At 39.4% G+C, this 21688-nt stretch overlaps 1 pseudogene; it reads right to left on the bottom strand.

The window, feature by feature from the left end:
• Positions 1–1622: 1622 nt before the first annotated feature.
• Positions 1623–2659, bottom strand: LOC103127855 (CD9 antigen-like; annotated as a pseudogene).
• Positions 2660–21688: the final 19029 nt, after the last annotated feature.

Here is a 21688-nt window from a genome sequence, read left to right as displayed (position 1 = left end):
GAAAATAAAGTAGAAAAGACACACATACACACACACACACACACACACACACACACACACACACAGAGTTCACTCTGAGTCAGATTTCTTCCAAAAATGAATTCACAAACCAGTGTCAGTGAATTCAGAAGGAAAAAGAAGGAAGAATAGAACAAGAAAGAGAGGAGAAAAGAAAGAGCAGTGAAAGGAAAGAGGGTTTTTTTTTTTTTTTTTGTATTAACTAGGAGGAGAGAAAAAGTAAGGTGGAGGGAAGTGGGAAAGAGAAAAAAGTTCCTCTCACAACGAATAGGACACCCAGTCACCTATCAATGTAAAAGGCAACAGCAGTTAATCTTGGTCAACCTGAAGAGGAGGAAAAAGGGACAGGCATATATAATAATAGCAATAATAAAATATTACAGAGTAAAAACCCTAACATTCTGTCTGCAGCTTGGACCACACCAGATTGGTTGTATGCAGCTTAAGTAAAGACAACCAGTTATAAGAAGTATAAAAAAAAAAAAAAATCAAGACAACTCCAGGTAGGACTCAGGTTCTGATTGGTCAGGCATTTTGTCACTCAAATAGAGCTCCAGCCACCTATCAAAAAAAAAAAAAAAAGAGAGAGAGAGAAGGAAAAGAAAAAGGTTTAGAGTGACACCCCTGCTGTGCCAGGAATATTGGTAAAGAAAATAACTCTGCAGGGATCCTGCTAGGGGCAGCTAGCCTGTGCTTCTGGGGTAGTAGGGAATGCTGAGTTCAGATATAATGAAGCCTAAGATTTTCCTTTCTTTGTCCCTTTGGCCTCTGTTTGCCCACCTAAGAGTGGGTTATAGGACTCTTTTTTGATGTCACCCTGACCACCCCCTATTCACAATTTCAGGGACGTGCCAAATATCTTAACCTCTCTAGAGCATCCCAGGTTGTAATCCGCTTTTTTGGAGCTCACCCCAGGTGTTGTTTCCAAGTCGTCATCTTGGCTCCACCCGGAATAGAATTTTTTTTTATTGTAAATAGTTGCTGAATTTTGTCTGATGCTATCTCTGTGTCTATTGATAAGGTTTTTTTTTTTTAAATATTTATTTTATTTATTTATTTCCTTTTGTTGCCCTTGTTGTTTTATTGTTGTAGTTATTATTGTTGTTGTCGTTGTTGGATAGGACAGAGAGAAATGGAGAGAGGAGGGGAAGACAGAGAGGAGGAGAGAAAGATAGACACCTGCAGACCTGCTTCACCGCTTGTGAAGCGACTCCCCTGCAGGTGGGGAGCCGGGGTTCGAACCGGGATCCTTATGCCGGTCCTTGTGCTTTGCGCCACCTGCGCTTAACCCGCTGCGCTACAGCCCAACTCCCTATTGATAAGTTTTTATGACTTTAACTTTCTTTTTGTTGAATTGATGCATCATATCAATATGTTTGCATATCACCCTTCTATCCCTGAAATAAATTTGGTTTAGTCATTATTGTATTGTTGAATTAAGTCTGATGGGATTTGATTGAGGTTCTTTGTATCTGTATCTACTACAGATATTGATACTCAGTGTTTGTTGCTGTCATAGTCCTTTATTAAGTATCAACATAAGTTACAACCCGATTAAATTTGATATTTTTTATCTACTTAAAGACAAAAATATTCTTTTTATATACACAATATCTTTTGTCTAGAGTCTAGCAAATATAGTACCTTTCACTGCAGGATTTCTGCGTAATATAATAAGCAAAAACAACTGATGAAAAAGGAAAAATGAAAATACAAGCAAACCAAACCCCCAAATCCCTCGACTACAAATATCCAGGTTGAAAAGCATTAAAAAGACAAACACAGAATAATTATTTTTGTTTGGTTTTGACGTGCAGAATGAATACTAAGGTTAGTGGCAAAACAAAATAAACAAACAAACAAAGAAACAAAAAAACAACCCAGCAAACAATAAACTTTAACCCCCAAGAAAATCACTAACGATCTTCAGTAGGACTCTTCCTGCTCAGGGGTGTGAGCTGACTCTAGACCATCTCTCTGCTTCTATGAATGGCACAGAACAGGATCATACTGAAGATCATGCCGTATATAGTCACCACAGAGATCCTGATGCCCAGGGCGCGGATGATGTGGAACTTGTCGAAGACCTCCTGTATGGCTTGAGGGCAGGGCTTTGTAGTGATGCTTTTCATTAGTTTCTTTTCAGGGCAGATGTCAGTGAGAAATTGTTCAAGTGCTCTGGTCATCCTGTAGCAGTTCAATATGGAGTGGATGGCCTTCAATGTCTCCTTCTGCAGCTCATCCTTGTTCTTCATCTTGGTATAGGGGTCCTGGTAGAATTTCTGGACTTCCTTAATCACCTCTTCTTTGTGAGAGTATCCCCAGATGGCCGCACTATCTTAATGGTGAATATCACTAAGAGGAAGGTGAAGAACAGTCCCAGCATGCACTAGGACTCTTGCACAGCACCACAGCAGCTCAGGAACCCCACCAGCGTCATGAGAACACCAGTGCCCACCAGAATGTACACTCCTGTGTGGAAGCTGGAGTGGTTATCGTCCTGCTCCAAGATGCTTTTGGTCTGAGTGTCGAACCACAACCATAGTCCAATGGCAAGGACTGCGATCCCAGCCAGCCAGAAGATGAAGTTCAGTCCAAACAGGAGGTACTTGATGCACTCGGTGCCCCCCTTGACCAGCATGGTGCGGCGAGACAGGCCTGGGCCAGAATGCGGGCAACAGGCAGACAGAGGAGCTGGTGTCTGATATTTAATTTTTTTGTTATTTCCTTATCTACTTTTGATTCAATGGTAATGTTGGCCTTATGAAATGTGTTTGGAAAGATTCCCTCTTCAGCTTTTTGGTAGAGCTTCAAAAGGACACACATATGTCATGTTTGAAGGTTTAACAGAATTTACTATTGAAACCATCTGGTCTTTAGTATGTGGATTTTTTTTTTCAGAGGTGGAGATTTTTTATTGTTTTAATATACTTGATTGTAATTGGTCTGTAAAAGCTTTCCTTCCCTCCTTCCGTTTCTCTTTCTTGTTATTATTTTTGTGGTGTGGATGTGTGATCTCCCTACTCCTAAAATAGATTTTTCATTCAGAGTAAGGGGGTGGGGGGAGACAGAGAGAGGGAAAGAATATCCACAGTATCTGAGCTTTCCCCAATGCCATGGGGAAAAGGTGGTGCTGAGACTCCAACCTGGACTGCACCCATGGGAAGGCATGCACCCTTGCCAATAACTTCTGGCCTCTGTGTCTATATAATTTTTCTGTTTCTTCCTCATTTAGTCTTTGATTCTAAGAATTTATTCATCACTTACAGTTTCATAATTAGTGGTATAAAGATGTTCACAGTGGTCTCATGATTCTATTTCTGTGGGATCTGCTGTAACTTCTTCCCTTTTGCTTCTAGTTGTATTTATTTGAATTCTTTTTTTAAATTAGTGATTTAACTAAAATTTTGCCAATCTTCCTCACCTTTTAAAACCATCAACTCTTGTTTTACATGTTGCCATGAGCAAGGATGAAGGTTCATGTATCCAGGCCCTATCTACAGGGGAGAGGCTTCACAAGCAGTGGAGTAGTGCTGCAGATAGCTCTCTTCCTCTCTATTTTTTTAAAAATTATTTATCAGAAATTATATATGTAATATATAATATATACATATATATTATATGTGTGTATATAATTATTATAATATGTCATTTATATATAATATATTATAGTATACATTATATTATTTATATATTTATATATTATATATACTATATATACACACATATATGTGTATGTATATATGTGTGGAGTGAATGGAATGGTGGAGTTGTCAGTGCAGGTAACAAATCCCAGCAATAATCTTTGTGTCAGAAAAAGAAACAAAAAGCAACTACCAGCTCTTGGTTTCATTAATAATTTTCTTTTTCTTTTGTATTATTATGTCTGTGCCATTCACTTACACTGAAATTGTATATTATTACTTTTATTCACTTTCCCATTCATCATTTTCTTGAGGGTTAGTCATCTATAGTATGGTTGTTGACACAAGGATAGAATCCCATATCTCTACATGAGAAATATCTGTAAAACATTCTCACTGCCAGCTTAGGTTGTTTTCCACCATCATGCACAAGGACTGCAAAGTCCCCTCATCCTGTTCATTCCCCTCCTTCTCAAGTCTTGAGTTTTAGGGCAAGACATCTTACTCAGTCCAGGTTTTGCTTAGTGTTTTCTTGTCCTGTCTTTGTTAGGTTTCATCTTTAGTGAGATCATCCACTATTCTTTTTTTGTTTCTTTGGTTTTTTGTTTATCTCACTTACATGATTACTTCAAACTTCATAAAAGGTGAGTCAAAAGAGATAGCTTTTTCATTTTTGTTAACAACTGTGCAGTATTCCACCATGTATTCTATTTGTTTTCTCCTATTTTTCTTTCATTTAAAATATATTATTGATTTATTAATGATAGAGATGGGGGGGTAGAGTGAGAGCATCACTTTGGCACATAAACTGCCAGGAACTGAACCTAGAATTTATGCCAGCACCCTAGTCACTACAGAACCTTCCAGGTCCTTATTTTTCTACTTCCTTTAAATCTATTTATTTACATATTTTTATTTTGGATAAAGACAAAGAGAAATTGAGAGGAAAGGGAGAGACAGGGAGAGAAACAGAGTCACCTGTATTACTGTTTTACAGATCCTGAAGCTTCCCCTCTGCAAGTGGGAACCAGGGTCTTGAACATGGGCCCTTGTACACTGTAATTATGTGTGTGCTCAACCAGGTGCCCCACAGTTGGCTTCCTCTACTTCTTTTAGGTCTGAGGTTAGATTGTTGACTTGAAAATTTTTATTGCTTCCTAAGGTAGGCCAAAGTTGCTATGGACTTTATGTCTTCATTTTTTTATTGTTTATATTTTTATTTATTTTTTACACTAGAGCATTGCTCAGCTCTGGCTTATGTTGGTGCTAAAGATTGAACCTGGCATATTTGGTGCATCAGGCATGAAAGTCTTTTTGGATAACCATTCTGCTATCTCCCCATCCCTCCATGTATTCTTTTTATTTTATTTATTTTTTGATGTACTATAGAGACACAGTTATTCAATAGGTTGGTTACTTGCACTCTATACATTGGAACTTTTCAATGTTTCCTTTTTTGTTTGTTTATTTCTAGTTTTATACTACTGTAATCAGAGAAAGTATTTGATAGGAGTTCAATCTTCATGAATTTACTGATACTTGTTTATATCACGACATGTGTGTGTGGTCTGCTCATTAGAATGTTCTGTCTGCACTTTAGAATAATGTTTGCTCACACACTTTTATGATTATAATGACCTACAATTTTCTGCAAAGCCCATCCACTCTAATTTATCTTTTATGACCGTAATTTCCTTGTTGATATTCTGTCTAGATGATGTTCATTGATGAAATTAGAATGTTTATGCCCCCTATTTACATTCATACCATATGTTGGGAATAATCAACAAATACAAGAAAAACAGCCATGTAACACTAATAAAATCTGTGCCTTCTTCTTCTAGCATTTGCCCTTCTTCCGTAGCCAGTCAGCAGCGTCAGGTTGAGCATGATGTAAAGTTTCGAGACCTCCTTTGAATCTGGAGAGGTGGCAGTCATTGACTATGTGGGTCATAGTCTGTCTGTAGCCACAGGGGCAGTTCGGGTTGTCTCTGGCTCCCCAGCGATGGAACATAGCGGCGCACCAGCCATGGCCTGTTCGCTATATAGCGATTGAGGAGGGCCCAATCATAACGTGCTAGGTCAAAGCCGGGTTGATGCTTGCAGGGGTCTGTGATGAGGTGTTTGTTCTTTACCTCAGCTGACTGTCAACTCTGTTTCCAAGAGACTGGAACAGAGAAGTTCAGTGTAGGCATAGGGGACCAGATTGGGTGAGGAGACGTCAAGCGTTGGACAGGGTGGGCGAAGATATCCGCGTATATTGGCAGGTCCGGTAGAGCGTAGATGTGGGAAATGAACTTAGATGATGCCACATCCCGACGAATATCTGGTGGGGCGATGTTGCTAAGAACTGGCAGCCATGGAACCGGGGTGGAACGGATGGTTCCAGAAATTATCCTCATGGAGAAATATAATTTGGAATCGACCAAGTGGACATGGGGGCTACGGAACCATACTGAGGCACAGTATTCTGCAGTGGAATAGCATAATGCCAGAGATGATGATCGTAGTGTGGAAGCGCTCGCGCCCCATGAGGAGCTGGCCAGTCTTGCAATGATGTTATTCCTTGCGCCCACCTTTGCTGCAGTTTTTATGAGATGTTCGTGAAATGACAGAGTGCGATCGAGAGTAACGCCAAGATAGACTGGCTGGGCTTCATGCCGGATTCTCGTATCGCCAATCTGCACATTAAGCTCACGTGAGGCCGAGGCATGGTGTAAATGGAAAACAGATGATACCGTTTTTGCAGTGCTAGGGATTAGTCGCCATTTTTTACAGTAATCAGATATCAGACATGTCTTTCGTGAGTGTTTCCTCGAGGATGTCAAACTTGGATGCCTGAGTTGCACAGCAGATGTCATCGGCGTAGATGAACTTCCTTGAAGAAGTTTCTGGGAGGTCATTGATGTAAATATTAAATAGTGTAGGAGCCAGAACAGAGCCCTGGGGGAGGCAACTTGAGACAAGTCTCTATCTGCTAGACTTGTCACCCAGATGCACCCAGAATCTTCTGTTTTGGAGAGGAAACGATATAGTGTTGGCCACCCATGGAGGCAGGCATCTTGAGATCTTGACTAGGAGACCACGGTGCCAGACCATGTCATAGGCTGCTGTGAGATCAACAAAGACAGCACCCGTCTTTAAATTCTTCTGGAATCCATTTTCAATGTATGTTGAGAGGTAGATCTTCCTGGGCGGAAACCAGCTTGGGCGGGTGATAGGAATTTATCTGTAATATGAGAAATACATGACAGAAGCAGCCTCTCAAGGAGTTTGTAACACACGGAGAGGAGAGAAATTGGTCTATAGCTGTCGGCCAGTGTTGGGTCTTTCTTTGGTTTCAAAACCGCTATAATCTTCGCACGACGCCAAACTTTGGGCATAGCCTCAGATTCCAAGATGTGGGACAGGAATGAAGCGAGCCACTTCTTTGCAGCGGGACCCAGGTTAAGAATGAGTTCTGGGGTGATGTTATCATAGCCAGCAGCTGTTCCTGGTTTAACCCTCTTCAAAGCGTCTTCCAGTTCAGACAGTGTAAAGGGAGAGAGTTTTGGAGATGGACAAGATAACCGGAAGTCGGATGACCACTTATGGGAAATTTCTCTTTTCCAGACTGGGTCAATCTTAGCACGTCCAACTTGAGTTAGGTGACTGGCCACTGAGATAGGGGAGGATGGGAGACGGGAGGGGGTTGGCTACCGGCACCCAGTCTGTGAAGAAGCTTTCAGGCCTTCCTACTTGAGTGGGTGAAGTTCAGACTTTCCGTGAGTTGTTGCCAGCAGGCTTGGCGTGCTGCATCCAGGGAGGCAATGAGATGGTCAGCCACATCTGGGTCGCCCGACTCATCATACTGCTTTAGTAGTTGCTCGCATTCAGCATCAAGACAAGGCGTATAGTTAGCACGTCTCCCACGAGGAATGGCTTGGGAAGCTGCTTTGAAGATGGCTTGGCAGAAGCACCTGTAGGAATCTTCAGAGGGAATAGAGTTAATTGGAATTGCAGGAATAGATTTGTTGGTAAGATCACTGAACAGACGCCAGTTTGCTTTCCGAAAGTTCCATCTTAGTTTCTCCGAGCACAGAATCAGTGGGAGCTGGAGACCAATGTGGATGATAGCTGGGCAGTGATGACTATGCAGGAAGATCTTGAGAACTTGTCTCGTAGTGGGAAAGGCTTGGCTGTTGACTGTGCTAATCCAGCAAAGGTCGGGGGACGAGTCTTTATTCCATCTAGCACTGTGAAAAGAGCCTGGCTGTTTGGGATCATATAATAGGGAGAGGTCATTCACTGAAGCCCAGTCGGCTAAGATAGAGCTGTCAGCACGAGTGGAGGAATATCCCCAGTCTTGGTGATGACTATTAAAGTCTCTAACGTAAACGGCTGGGTGATTCGGGCTAGGCAGGACCTCGTTATCCCATGAGGCACTGGGAGGCTTATATACGTTGATGAGCTGAATAGTTCCAATAGTAATGGAGTCGTAGAAGGTCGAAGAGGCCATGTGGTAAACGTCCGCAAGACACGATTTGGCGTAGATGGCTCGGCTGTGTTTAGGATGGAGATTATAGCATATTAAATCGAATCCACTGATGGTGAATCGAGCAGCTTCATCGACTGCTATATGTGTTTCTTGTAGGCAGATAACATCTGCCTGATGCTGTATCGCCAATTGACCAATAAGAACGCGTTTGGCAAAGGACAGCCCCTCAACATTAAGTTGGAGGACTCGAAGAGCAGGACCAACAGCTTGAAAGCTATCAGGGGCTGCTTGTTGCTGGCTTTGAAAGTGACTGGGATCCATGTGGATTCAGTCGGCTAGGAAGGATCATCAGTTTCCCCAATGGATGGGTACTCACGAGATGCACCACGGGAAGGTCAATCCAATGCCTGCCATCACATAACTCATAATCAAAATATCAATATTATAGTCTTAGTCTGAGAGCTAACTTACCAACTCTTAGTTAATGCGGAATTTTGTCGGTGGGAGGTGGCACAGTGGATGTATTGTTAGACTCTCAAGCATGAGATCCTGAGTTCAATCCCTGGCAGCACATGTACCAGAGTGATGTCTAGTTTATTTTTAATCTCTCTCCTCCTATCCCTCTTATTAGTAAATAAAATATTAAAAAGAAAGTCTTTTAAAAAATACAAAAATGAGAATTGGGCGGTAGTACAGCTGGTTAAGCAAAGGTGGCTCGAAGCGCAAAGACTGCTGTAAAAAATAAGTTAAAAGATAAGAAACTTATTAGGTGTGATGAAGATAGAATTTCAACAAAACTACATGCATACAAACTTAGAAAATAATTGTGGCATGTTTATGACAAGAACTTGATTCTTTCTTATTGTGGATAAGTCACTGTTATGTGTACTGATAACATCATATCTAAAACATTCAAATTAGTAAAGGAGAGAAAATGCTAATGTGATGTAATTATTACTTTCAATTAAGCTTAGTCAAACAATGGCATTTATTTAAATCAAAATAAGTCCATATAACTTGTATATTTTTAATTTATTAGAATACATTGTCTTCTTCATCTTTTAAATGTAAAGTTTAATGGTTTCAAATATTAGCAAAATGAAATAAAGTTGAAGGAAACTTTGAATTATGAATCAATAGTACATGCATTAAGACAGGATTATAGTCCACTATTTATGAATATGAACATATGAAATTGAAAAATACTCAAGCAGTGCTGATAGATTTTATTGCTTAATCAATGCATTTTACCATAAAAATTACTGCATTGTTGTTTTTCTGCAGTGAAATTTGTTCATGTGAAATAATACTTGGCATTTTAACATACATAATAGCTCTTAAATATTGTAAAAATTAGTGTCTGCTATTTCTTACATAAACATAAGTAGAAGAAGGAAATCTGAATGCATTACCAGAAAATTGCGTTGTATTGACTTACTGTGTAAACATTTGTGATAAATTAAGACATGCATATTTTGTCTTTGTCCTCAGTTCTTGAAACAGATATCCTAAAACCTGTGGGATTTTATAGGGCAACAAGAGCACCTTTTGAAATTTATGACAAATCTCTTTCAACAACATCTGCATTTATGCTTGTTGGGAAACTCTTAGACTATGAGGAGCTCTTAGCTAACTTACAGAATACAAACTGATCTCTTGCACCTAGTCATGACCATGTATTGGAATGTTCTTCCCAGCCATTAACCTCAATACAAGGAAGTGGTGTTGATGACTAAGTTACCATGAATGATTAGTGATTTATCCAATGTAATTAGATAACCTTCAAAACCTCTAGTGGCGGTTATGAGATATCTTCCACTGAGCATGTGGGAGACCACATTTCTGCAAAATGAAATACAAAATCTCCTGTCATATAGGCTTCAGAGAGCTTCAAAGTTGGTACATACATTGAGGTACTGGGAGGGGATTACACACAGAAAGGACTTGGGGACTGCCTTTTCCTCAGACCTAATTATATACATTTCTTCCATTTGACCATTCCTGGGTTGTACTTTATATTTATTTATTACTTTTACCAGAATTATTACTGGAACTTGGTGCCTCGCCTCGCCTCGCCCCGCCCCGTCTCGCCTCGCCCTGCCCCTCTCCCTTCCCTCTCCCCTCTCCTCTCCTCTCCTCTCCTCTCCTCCCCTCCCCTCCCCTCCCCTCTCCCTTCCCTTCCCTTCCCTTCCCTTCCCTTCCCTTCCCTTCCCTTCCCTTCCCTTCCCTTCCCTTCCCTTCCCTTCCCTTCCCTTCCCTTCCCATTTCTGTCTCTGCTTGTTTCTCTCCTTCCTTCCTTCCTTCCTTCCTTCCTTCCTTCCTTCCTTCCTTCCTTTCCTTCCTCCTCCCCTTCCTCCCTCCCTCCCTCCATCCCTTCCTTTCTTCTTTCTCTCTCTCTCTTTTTCTTTGTTTCTTTCATCTTCTTTCTCTATTAATATGATAGAGACAGAGATAAGTAGGTTGAAAGAATGGGATAGAGAAGGATAGAAAATGATGGGAAACCCTAGCCTGCTTCACTGATTGTAAAGGTTCTCCCACTGCAGGTGGGGATCTGAGACTTAAACCTGGGTCCTTGTACATGGTAACTTGTGCATTTTACTGGTTGTGCCACTACCTTTCCCCTTTGAGATATATTCTTTTCCCTAAAATTTAGCAATATTAATATCATACTTTTTTGAGTTTTCAATTTATCTTTGTCCTATAAAAATAAATTAATACTAAAAAAAACTAGATGGATATTCAATAATCTCTAGTGATACTTGATATCAAGGCTGTAAAGTGAACTGAAGCTTGAAAAACTTAAGTGCCAGTTAAATGAGTACTTGTTAGTATATAGCGCCACCCAGTGTTAGTGAATTTTCCTGCAAGGAGTAGATTAGTGAATTCTCCTTTGAGGAGTAGAGACTCCTGCTAGGGTGGAAAGGAACACAAAGGACGTATTTTAAACCTTGTATCAATACACATACTTTGAAGTTTACTTAAGGATACTGCATATGCTAGCTTAGTGGAAAACACTGAATGGAAATATAGCAGCAATACAACCCACATAGAATGTGAATCTTCGCTTTTGAATTGCTGTTGCTTAAATAAAAGCCAAGAAAGGCGTTGCAGTTTAATTAATCCACTGTGCATTTCAAGACACTTGGAGATTTTACAAGGAGGTAATTCCAAAAGTCATTAGAGATTCATATGCTTTCTGTTTCTACATGTCTAAAATGATAACTTTTCTGCTGAGTTAAATTACAGATGAAAATGAGAATGCTTTTACAGAGGAAGTACTTAAATTTGAGGTTTTCTATTGTGACTTCTGCAGCAGGGATTTAATACTGTATAAAGCTGTTATTTGGAAATTAAACAAAACAATTAGATCATAAATATTCATCTAAAGGAAGATCTGGGAGTAAAATGGAATAAGACATTGGCCTCTTATTTTCTGAATTGGTAAAATAATTGTAACATTCCATCTCTCTTTAGGATCTCAGATTTACATAGGTTTGATAAAATAAATAGAGTTAAATATCCTAAGATGATAAGTTACACTATGTAGTTTTTGTTTTATTCTGCTTCTTGAGTGTATAAGCTTCTGTGACACCTGATTTTTCACTGACTTTAACATTCTTCTGTTCATTGATGCCCTAAGAGGATATACCTCTTGTCTCCAACTGACTGAGGATGTATTTTTACATGACCTATAGTCACAGCAAACTTGGATTTTCTATAATTCGATTCACAAGTATTCTCATTTTAATACCCTATCTTTCCATATTCTGTCAGTGTTACTACCGTTATTTCAACTATTTAAAATATTTTATTCAGTCCTTGGCAGAACGTAACATTGTTAATGTTCTCGCTGTGGTCATCCTTATTATTGTTGTTTTAACCTTCCTCACATCCCTTTTCTTCCCATCCCTCCCTCCACAACTCCTTCCTTTCCTTCCTTTGATAAAAGAAGGGAGGGCAAGAGGGGCAAGAAAAGGTGGAGAGAAAGAGAGAGACAGCAGGACAGTTTATTTTGATTTTTGAGTTTGAATTCAAACTCATGTAGCACACTTGCAAAAGAGTGTCCTATCCAAGTGAGCGATTCATATTTTGCCAACCCCATTACTATTTCTTTTATTTCCCAGGCTTTAAGCCTTGGAATGCTAACTTATTTAGACAGTGTTTCCTGATCTCACTCTCAGGCAAAAATTGAAAAACAAGATCAGAAAAGAAAACACAAGTAGAACCTGAAATGGAATTGGCATATCACACCAAAGTAAAAGACTCTGGGGTGAGTGGGTGGGGAGAATACAGGTCCATGAAGGATGATAGAGGACCTAGTAGGGGTTGTATTGTTATATGGGAAACTGGGGAATATTATGCATGTACAAACTATTGTATTTACTGTTGAATGTAAAACATTAATTCCCCAATAAGGAAAAAAATAATAAAATAAAATATTATTCATGAGTGAAAGAAAAAAAAAGACAGTTTTTCCTGATTTTCTGTTTTCATTTTTTTTTTTCCCCCCCTTTTGTTGGTTTGGTTGTTTTATTGTTGTTGTAGTTACTATTATTGTTTTTATTGCTGTCATTGTTGTCGGATAGGACAGACAGAAATGGAGAGAGATGGGGAAGACAGAGAGGGGTGAGAAAGACAGACACCTGCAGACCTGCTTCACCTCCTGTGAAGCAACTCCCCTGCAGGTGGGGAGCCGGGGGCTCAAACTGGGATCCTTATGCCATCCTTGCACTTTGCGCCACCTGCACTTAAACTGCTGTGCTACTGCACGACTCCCTCTGTTTTCATTCTTATTATCATTTAGACTCTTCCTCATACTATCCTTATAATTTTTCTCCTACTAGATTAATTTCCATATTGTGTACATCTTTTTTAAAGTGAACTCTGAAGTTAATGAAATTAATTAATTAGTTTTTCATCTCATTGTCTTCCCAAATAGACTGTAATTCCTAAAATGTAGGAATTAGCCCTCTCAGTATATATCTATTTGTCTGTATTAATTTGACATATGTGATGCTGACTCTGGAGTAACCAAAGAAAAAAACAGCAAATTGTCAATTGTGAACAGAATTTTGTGTTACTAAGTGGGAAGATTTATGGTGTTTTCATAGTAAATAATGCTTTTATTTATTTATTTTGCCTCCAGGGTTATATCTGTGGCTACGAATCCACTGCTCCTGCAGGCTATTTTTCCCCCTTTTGTTGCCCTTATTGTTTATCATTTTGTTATTTTTATTTTTGTTGTTATTGCTGTCATTATTGTTGAATATGACAGAGAGAAATCAAGAGACGAGTGGAAGACGGAGAAAGGGAGAGAATGATAGACACTCCTCTGCAGGTGGGGAGCTGGGGGCTCGAACTGGGATCCTTATGCCATTCCTTACGCTTTGCATCATATGCTCTTAACCCACTGCTCTACTGCTCAGTCCCCTATATCATGCTTTTAATGCAAATATACATCTACTTTTCCCCCACCAATGTTAAAAAAAAAGTTTAAACATCTACTGAGCAAAGTAGGACCAGGATTCCACAGAGGCAAACAAACTTTCAGAGGTGTGGCTAAAAATAAAAAGAAAAAAGTATTATATGGCTGTTAAGACCTAGGAAGAAAAGAATGATGTGATCCAATAGCAAAAGAATCAATATAAGATATGTGGGAAAGCAATCAGGCATGCACAATAGGATCAGATATATGCAAAATGAGGACTATTCAGAATCCAGAGCACACTTTAAAATTATTTATTTATTTATTTATTTATTTATTTATTTGATATAGTCAGAAATCAAGAAGGAAAGGGAAAACAGAGAGGAAGAGACAAAAACACCTGCAGCACTGCTTCAACACTCACAAAGCTTTCCCTCTGCATGTGGGGACTGGGGGCTTGAACCTTTTAGCCCTTGTAACTTGTGCACTCAACCAAGTGCACTACCAGTCCGTCTCCCTCCCAAGAACACTTTTAAAAAAAAAATTTAATAATGATTGACGAGACCATAGGTTCAGAAGGACACAAATTAGGAGTCCGGTGGTAGCGCAGCGGGTTAAACGCACATGGCGCGAAGCACAAGGACCAGCATAAGAATGGCACAAATCTATACTATTCCCACCACTAGAGTTCTGTATCCCATCACCTTCATTGGAAACTTTCCTATTCCTCATCACTCTGGAAGTGACCCACGATCATAATGGGGCATAGAAAGTGGAGGCTCTGGCTTCTGTAATTGTTTCTCTGCTGAATATGGGCATTGACAGGTCAATCCAGCTTATTTCTGTCTTTCCCTAGTGGAGCAGGGCTCTGGAGAGGTGGGGTACCAGGACACATTGGCAAGGGCATCTGCTCAGGGCAGTCAGGTTGGTGTCATGGTAGCATCTGCAACTTGGTTACTGAAAAAGCATTAAGATATAAAGCAGAACAAATTATTTAATAATCAGGAATCTAAAGGTAAGAATATAGCAGATGAGATTTGGGGTCTCCCTTTTGGAAAAAGCTAGGAAGTGTATCTATATTTTAATATTTTTAAATATTTATTTATTCCCTTTTGTTGTCCTTACTATTTTATCATTGTAGTTCTTGTTGTTGGATAGAACAGAGAGAAATGGAAAGAGGAGGGGAAGATAGAGAAGGGGAGAGAAAGATAAGACACCTGCAGACCTGCTTCACTGCTTGTGAAGTGACTCCTCTACAGGTTGGGATCCAGAGGCTGGAACCGGTATCCTTGCTTAGGCCATTGCGCTTCACACCATGTGTGCTTAACCCACTCCTCTACCACCCAACTCCCAGAAGTAAATTTTAAGTATACTCCAAGGGGCCCATTACTTTTACTAATTTTACCTGAGCCCAACAGCTAACATGCAGGTGAGCTAAAGGTATTGTCTGGGAGATGGTGTCAGAGTTGGGTATAAGATGAGAAAGGGAAGAGAGTAGCTCTCAAATATGGGAAAAGTATGTAAATAACATTAACTGTAAACTCCATAGATCTGATCTGGGGCCTATATTCAGCATAGGAGCATAACCTCTGCATCCCTGTACGTCTGAGTTCATATTCCATGATCATAGCTAGGAACAGTCTAGGCTGCACTCATTTCAGGACCTTTTTCTTTCTTGAGTGGCAGAGTATGTTGACCCAACCTCCCTTTGGAGAGATGGGAGCAGTCTCTACCATTGTTTTTCCACATTGAGGGCCAGGTCCTGTAAAGGCCCACAAGAGGGTGCACTATGTTGTTCCTGATGGAGATGATCAGTGAAGGTGAAGAAAGGGATCTGTTAAAGGTCTAGGCCCATCATGTCTATGTGGGAATCCCAGGATTCCCTGACTAGGGTGCTGGATGATGAGGTGGCCTGATAGTGACCAAAAGAACCATCATTAAAGGATACCAATCTTTTCCCCTTATCCAGGTTTTGTAGTCCCTACTTTGTTTGACAAGGTTAACCTTAGAGTGATTGAGGGAAGTGAAATAGGAAGTAGGTGAAGAGAGTATCTAGGTCTAAGTAGGAACTTTTTCATTAAATACTCTATGTTGTCTTTTTTAGGTCTTTCTACTTGCTTTCTGCACTTATTGAGTCTCTGCAAAGTATTGTGCACTTTTACATTAAGGTATATATTTCCCCCTAACTTATGGACAGTGCACACTCTTTATTCAACTACTTTAGGTTTACTTCGTTTCTTGCTAAGGAGAAAATAGTATTTATTATGTTTTTTATTATTGTTCAATATATCATTTTTATTTGAGTTGATTTTTTTACTCTGGGGATAGGTAGTTAGATAAAGAGAAAGTGCAGAGCTATACTGGAGCCTAGGGCCTGAAGCATGGTGAGTACGTTGACTGTTAGACCAATGCCCTAACAACCTTTCATACAAGGAACCTTATATGTTTTACAGATTGTTCTAAAATACTTTTATCCTAAATGAACTTTTATGTTCATTAAGGACTCCTTTACTAAAGATCTTTAGAGGATTTGGAAAAGATTGGTATTTGCTGATATTTAGGGTCAATAATTTTATATCTAGACTGGAGGGTGGGGAATGTATGTCAGTGGGGAGTGTAAGCAATCGTGACCCTTTAGGATTTCTGATCAAAATGTCTAAAATTTTCATTACATCCAGGTATGATAAAAGTAAATGTCAGAAACATCTTAAATCAGTGCTTATCTCAGGAATAATCTGGTGTTAAGGATTTGAGCAAGCAAAGATACTACTGAATTTCATCTCCTGTTGTGGAGACATTGAATGGCAATTTATTGGGACAGAGGACAAGAATCAAATACCTGACATGGAATTGAAGGACCAACACTATTTCTAGGTGATGGTGCTTTGTATAATAGGTATTTTTATATGACTTTAATAGGAGGGAGTCAATGAAATACAAACATGAGAATGCTTTCAAAATGATTTTAAAGAATGTTAAAGATCCTATTAGAGAAAATAGGGAAAATAGCACCACTGAAAATAAGGAGGAATTATGAAGGAAAGAGGGACTCATATAATACGTTTGAAATAATGAAATATAATTACAGCTATAAGGTATGGGAATATAGTAATTGAAGTAAAAATGAAATCTTTGTCATCATAACAATAGATTAAAAATTCCAAGACTCAAACCCTGATCCTTACATGGATCCTTGCGCATAGTACTATATGTATTTTACTGGGCACACCACCACCTGACCCCTGTTTTATTTTTTTATTCAGTGCAGTCATAAGATTTACCAGGTTAAAAGGAATAGAGAGGTAGCACTCTCTCTCTCTGGATAACAGTACCATATTTAAACTCATTTGATAGGAGATAACATTGTGACCCTTTTCATAAAATGCAAGCTGTCACAGTCATTGTCCTTAAGATAGTTTATTAGTGTTTAGTGATGATGTATAGGATTATAAAGTTCAGTGTTATAGTTTCACACCATGCCTACCACCCAAGTTCTGTGCCACTCACACTATAAAATAATCACCATAGTTCAAAACAACATCTGAAAGACAATTTGTTTGCTCCATCTCTCTCTCTTTATAAGTTTGTATACTTTAATTATCTATACTTCACATATGAACAAAACCATTCAGTAGTTATCTTTCGCCTCTTTATTTCACTGAGCAAAATCACCAGTTCCATCCACTTTGTTGCAAAGGTCACATCAATTATTTTTATTATAGTCCATAAGTATTATTAAAGCCTACAAACAATATGTTATATAATCCACAGCTATCTCAGTTTCTTAGGGTTAACTTTACAAAATCCTATAGAACGAGTAACCTATAAGCAACAGAAACTCAGTATCTTACAGTGCTGGAGGCCAGAAGTATGAAATCAGAGTACACTGAGCTATGCTGAGTTCTGGTGAGAATTTATTTGGTTTAGTTTACTGTGGATACTCTTTCTGTTTTCCATTGCAAAGGTGGGGACGGGGCAAGTTCTCTTATGACTCTTATTTAAAAACAAAAACCAAAAAAGCAACTAATTTCATTCACGAAAATTCTGCCCCGCAAGAGCTAAGCAACTACAAAAGCCAGAACTTCTGTTTATTTATTTTCCCTTTTGTTGCCCTTTTTTTTTAATTTTATTTTTTTATTTAAGAAAGGATTAATGAACAAAAACATAAGGTAGGAGGGGTACAACTCCACACAATTCCCACCACCCAATCTCGATAACCCACACCTCCCATGATAGCTTTCCCATTCTCTAGCCCTCTGGGAGCATGGACCCAGGGTCGTTGAGGGTTGCAGAAGGTAGAAGGTCTGGCTTCTGTAATTGCTTCCCCGCTGAACATGGGCATTGACTGGTCAGTCCATACTCCCAGTCTGCCTCTCTCTTTCCCTAGTAAGGTGTGTCTCTGGGGAAGCTGAGCTCCAGGACACATTGGTGGGGTCTTCAATCCAGGGGAGCCTGGCCAGCATCCTGGTGGCATCTGGAACCTGGTGATTGAAAAGAGAGTTAACATACGAAGCCAAACAAATTGTTGAGCAATCATTGATCCCAAGCTTGGAATAGTGGAGAGGAGGTGTTAGGGAGGTACTCACTGCAAACTCTAGCGTACTTGTGCTTTCAGGTATATATTTTGCTGTAGTTTATGGATACGTGTGAACATAAGCTCTCTCTCACAGAAACTGGTGTATATCTAGGTTATGGGACTTTGTTAGAAAGTGAACTACCTGAGATGAAATTAGAGTGTACTATAAAAGGAAAGATCTCACCCGAGTAATGAAGCTGAAGGGTTGTCATTCCACACGTGAAGTCTCTTGACACAGCCTGAGGTAAAGCATGTTGAGGTGGCAATCGTTGTGTTGGTTAGGTTGTGATCGGCGGATGCAATATTATTTAGTTTGGATTGGGAGATGCATACGGGAAAGTGGGCCCTATCCAAGGGTTCCAGGACTGGGGGAAGTAGGGGCTCTATAGTGGAGATGTGAGGTTCCTGCTGTCTTAGGGTTCAAAAAGACAATCGATAGTTAATGTTATCATCACATTATTTGGTAATTGGGTTAACTTTGAAAAGTCCTTTTGTTATGGTTTGCTGTACAGTATCTAGTATCTTGTATATAGCTGTGCTATTGGATGCTTCTAATCTACTTGGTCTAGGCTTTTGAGAGAGTCCACATATCAAATACACAGCCTATATATTAAAAAGATTCAGTTTGTGTTTTGAAAAACTTTGAGACATACAATTAATTTTCCCCCTCTCTTATTAATTAACTACTGATTTATATGTCTACATTTTGCTAGGAGTGTACATAAACACCATTCCCACCACCAAAAGACTGTGACCCATCCCTCCCGCCCACTCCCACCCCCTACTGGCCCAGGAAGCTGCATGTGTACCTCTCACCACAGGGTTCTTACTTTGGTGACCTACTTACAATTTGATCAGGTCCTGCTTTTAGTTTCCCTTTCAGATCTTCTTACTCAACTTCTGTTGATGAGTGGGATCATCCCATATCCATCTTTATCTTTCTGACTTAGTTCACTTAACATAATTCCTTCTAGCACTGTCCAAGATGGGTCAGAGAAGGTGGGTTCATTGTTCTTGATAGCTGCATAGCATTCCATTGTGTATATATACCACAGTTTTCTCAGACACTCATCTGTTGTTGGGCACCTGGATTGCTTCCAGGTTTTAGCTATTATGAATTGTGCTGCTATGAACATAGGAGTACACACCTCTTTTTGGTTGGGTGTCATGGAGCCCTTGGGGTATAACCCCAGGAGAGGAAATACTGGATCATATGGAAGGTCCATGTCTAGCCTTCTGAGAGTTTTCCAGACTGCTCTCCACAGAGGCTGGACCAATTTACATTCCCACCAGCAATGTAGAAGGGTTCCTCTGTCCCCACATCCTCTCCAGCATTTGTTGCTGCTGTCCTTTTTGATGTATGGCATTCTTACAGGAGTGAGGTGGTATCTTAGTGTTGTCTTAATTTGCATTTCTCTGACAATCAATGACTTAGAGCAGTTTTTCATATGTTTGTTAGCCTTTTGGATCTCCTCTGAGGTGAATGGTTTGTTCATATCCTCTGCCCAATTTTGGATGGGGTCATTTGCTTTTTTGGTGCTAAGTTTGCTGAGCTCTTTATATATTTTGGTGGTTAGTTTCTTGTCTGATGTCTGGCATGTGAAGATCTTCTCCCATTCTGTGAGGGGTCTCTCTGTTTGTTTAATAGTTTCTTTGGATGTGCATAAACTTTTCAATTTGATGTAGTCCCATTGGTTTGTTTCTGCTTTAGTCTTCCTTGCAATTGGGTTTGATTCATCAAAGATGTCCTTGAGGTGTAGGTGGAAAAGTGTTTTACCAATGTTTTCCTCTAAGTATTTGATTGTTTCTGGTCTGACATCTAGGTCTTTGATCCATTTGGAGTTGATTTTTGTTTCTGGTGAGATAAAGTGGTTCAATTTCATTCTTCTGCATGTTTCAACCCAGTTTTACCAGCACCATTTATTGAAGAGAGCCTCCTTTTTCCATTTAATCCTTTGGGCCCCCTTATCAAAGATTAGATGCCCATAGGTGTTGGGATTGACTTCTGGGCTTTCATGTCTGTTCCACTGGTCTGTGTGCCTATTTTTGTTCCAGTACCATGCTGTTTTGATGATGATGGCTTTATAATATAGTTTAAGGTCTGGGAGTGTGATGCCTCCATTTCTGTTTCTTTTCCTTAAGATGGTTTGGCAATTCTAGGTGTTTTCAGGTTCCAGATTAATGATTGTAGTGTTTGTTTTATTCTCTTAAAGAAGCTTGGTGGAACTTTGATGGGTATTGCATTAAATTTGTATATGGCTCTGGAGAGAATATTCATTTTGATGATATTTATTCTTCCAATCCATAAGCATGTGATATCTTTCCATTTCTTGGTATTAGTTTCTATTTCCTTGAGTAGCGACTCATAGTTTTCAGCATACAAGTCTTTCACTTCTTTGGTCAACTTTATTCCTAGGTATTTGATTGATTTTGCTGAAACAGTAAATGGGAGTGATTTCTGGATGTCTTCTTCTTCAGATTTAGTGTTTGCATAAAAAAATGCCACCGATTTTTGTACATTGATTTTGTAGCCTGATCCCTTGCTATATTGCCTAGTAACTTCCAGTAATTTTCTACTGGATTCTTTAGGTCTTTCTATGTATACTATCATGTCATCTGCAAATAGTGAGAGCTTGACTTCTTCCCTTCCAATCTGTATTCCTTTGATTTCTTTCTCTTGCCTGATTGCTATGGCTAGAACTTCCAGTACTATGTTGAAGAATAAGGGTGACAATGGACAGCCCTGTCTAGTCCCTGATCTTAGGGAGAATGCTTTCAGCTTCTGTCCATTGAGTGTGATGTTGGCTGTAGGTTTGCTATATATAGACTCCACTATCTTGAGGAATTTCCCATCTATTCCCATTTTTTTATAGTTTTGAGCATGAACGGGTGTTGGATTTTGTCAAAGGCTTTCTCTGAATCTATTGAGATAATCATGTGTTTTTTGGCTTTGCTTTTATTGATGTGGTGAATGACATTGATTGACTTACCTATGTTGAACCAGCCTTGCATTCCTGGGATGAATCCCACTTGGTCGTGATGAACAATCTTTTTGATGTGTTGTTGTATCCGGTTGGCCAAGATCTTGTTTAATATTTTGGCATCTATGTTCATCAGAGATATTGGTCTGTAGTTTTCCTTTTTTGTTCTGTCCCTATCAGCTTTTGGTATCAGGGTGATGTTGGCTTCATAAAAGGTGGAAGGGAGTATTCCTGTTTCTTCAATCTTATGGAATAGCTTAAGAAGTATGGGTATTAACTGTTTCCTGAAAATTTTGTAGAATTAGTTTGTGAAGCCATCTGGTCCAGGACTTTTGTTGTTGGGGAGATTCTTAATAACGGTTTCAATTTCTTTGTCTGTGATTGGTGCATTTAGATTTTGTAGTTCTTCTTGGTTCAGTTTTGGAAGTGCATAGGCTTCTAGGAATTGTTCCATTTCTTCCAGATTCTCTATCTTGGTGGCATATAGTTCTTTATAGAAGTTTCTCAGGAGTCTGTGGATTTCTGTGGTGTCAGTTGTGATATCTCCTGCATCGTTTACTACATCGT

The sequence above is a fragment of the Erinaceus europaeus genome, chromosome 3, assembly GCF_950295315.1.
Source record: "Erinaceus europaeus chromosome 3, mEriEur2.1, whole genome shotgun sequence".
Classification (NCBI taxonomy): Eukaryota; Metazoa; Chordata; class Mammalia; order Eulipotyphla; family Erinaceidae; genus Erinaceus; species Erinaceus europaeus.
This window is presented reverse-complemented; position numbering and strand designations above follow the sequence as displayed.